This window comes from Frankliniella occidentalis, unplaced genomic scaffold (genome assembly GCF_000697945.3).
Source record: "Frankliniella occidentalis isolate FOCC.00 unplaced genomic scaffold, Focc_3.1 Scaffold88, whole genome shotgun sequence".
Taxonomy (NCBI): Eukaryota; Metazoa; Arthropoda; class Insecta; order Thysanoptera; family Thripidae; genus Frankliniella; species Frankliniella occidentalis.
In genome coordinates, this window is record NW_026267217.1 from 404,479 (window position 1) to 406,515 (window position 2,037).

Sequence of the window (2,037 nt, forward strand, 5' to 3'; positions counted from 1 at the left end):
TTCACAATATCGCTCTATTTGCATCGTATTTGGTCACTCCTTTACTTGTAGTGGTTGTTGTTGCTGCTGCTGGACAGTGGTGTGCGGTGGGGCTTATAAAATAAAGTATTATGAACACGCGCTCGCAATAATTTTATTTTTTTCCCCGCCATTTCCAATGAGTTTTTCCAATTTGTTGCGGACGGACCAGGGCGAGCCGATCTCTCTCCACCTCACACGCACGCCCGCTGAAATACGGGCACGGGTGAAGGGGCGAGGCGGGGCGGGGTGGGGCCCGGGGTGGGGTGGGGCCCGGGGTGGGGCGGGTTGAGGTGCGTGAGCCCCAATACGCTGGGGCTTGTTCCTTTACGGGCGACGAATGCGTGCGGCGAGCCGTATAGCGCACCTACTCTCCAAAATAAGAAAAAGAAAAAGAACAAGAATGAAATGGGTGGTGTGTTAAAAAAGAGAACCGTAACACAGCAGCTGTTCTTTCAATTCGCTTCTATTTTTCCGAAAGGGAAAAAAGGAAGGGGGGCAGCACTGACTAGGCCGTGCCATTAGCTGTCGGCAGCTGAAAAAGCAGTCGACGGACAGCCAACTGAACTGAACTGCGTTCGGGCTGCTAAAGGCGGTTGAGTTCGAATGTGTGGGAACGAAAATAAATTAAGTGGACAGCCGTATAGTGCTGTATACAGCTGCGTGCTGCTCTTTTTTTTGCTCTTTTTGTTCGTTTTATGAAGGGACGAAAGTTACTGATGAGTAAAACGTTGTGTCGACAACGAGGTCGACAAGAAAGTACAACAATATCAACATGAGTTCAAGTTCATTTCTCCATTTCTCCTCTTATATAATGGTCGATTATGGTTCAATATGTTAATTTTTGAAATGAACATCACCCTACTTTTTGGTTGTTTTTCTTTTTTTTCCTGCACCGCGCGGAATAAAGTGAATTTAGATCGGGGGAGGGCGATAGGCAGATTGAAGGCGAGCGGGTCGGCGTTAGGGCGCTGAGGAAAATCACTACCGTGTTATCGGCAGAGGAATTGGACACTCAATAATTTTACGCAGCCCCCCTGGCCTTGACAAATAGGCCTAATGCCGAGCAGGAGCAGAACGGGGAAGGGTAAGGCGGGATGAGGTGGGGGGAGAGAGAGAGAGAGAGAGAGAGAGAGAGAGAGAGAGAGAGAGAGCACGGGGCCCTCGGGGATGTGGGCGGGTGGGCGGGCTGTGCCCAGAGTCTCCAGCTGGGGCTGCAAGCAGAAGAGCGATCCGTCTTGCTCGCGCTCCAAATTGATGATTGTCGACGTGTTTGAATAGCAATATGGCGGCAGTGGTGCAGCGGGTGTTGCGGGGCCACGGAATTAAGAGTCTGCGGTCACCTACGCTGCCAGGAAGAAATCAGCTTTCGGATTGCTTATGTGCCTTATTTTGATTTTCGATGTTAGGCTAGTTAACTTTCTACGCGTGAAGTTGTAAGTTGTCAATTTAATCTGAGATAATAAGTGTTAAGAACGTTATTAGTAGAAAGTGGTGGCTATGATAGTGGCAGTACAACTTCATTGGAAAAACATAGTCTTTAAAGTGTGGTAGTTTACTGATGAAGATGAATGATAAATACATTCATCGAAAGACAAATTTTGTCCAAAGGGATTTTTAAAAAAATATTTCACTGGTAAAACAAAGGTGCGAATCCCTACCGTTAAAAGGCACTAAATGTGACCTTTCACACCTTTAGCTGGCTAGCTTCATATGAGTTCCATACAAGTTTAGTGCCTTTGGAAAGACACGAGACTCTAGTGCCCCAGGAAAGGCCCCAAACTGCGCCCTTGACTATAGTGCCCCAAGAAAGGTGTTGTTTAGTGCCTTTGTTTTTCCAGTGTTCTTTTTGCTGGCTGAACTACTTTTAGCAAAGGCGGACATTTATACAAAAAAGAACAGCTTTTCGTTATGACAGTGTTGCTAATGCATTAGGTGTGTCATTGAGGGGAGTGGCATCAAGGAGCAGCTGCTGACCCAATGTGTGTGATGGACACTGAGCGGAAGAAGGAGGGAGGG

The 2,037-nt window shown here is 47.5% G+C and overlaps 1 protein-coding gene across 1 annotated transcript in view; it reads left to right on the forward strand.

Moving 5' to 3' along the window:
• The window catches only part of LOC113209832 (calexcitin-2), a gene marked incomplete in the record, with an annotated part of 119,770 nt that overhangs the window by 82,856 nt on the left and 34,877 nt on the right, over positions 1 to 2,037 (forward strand).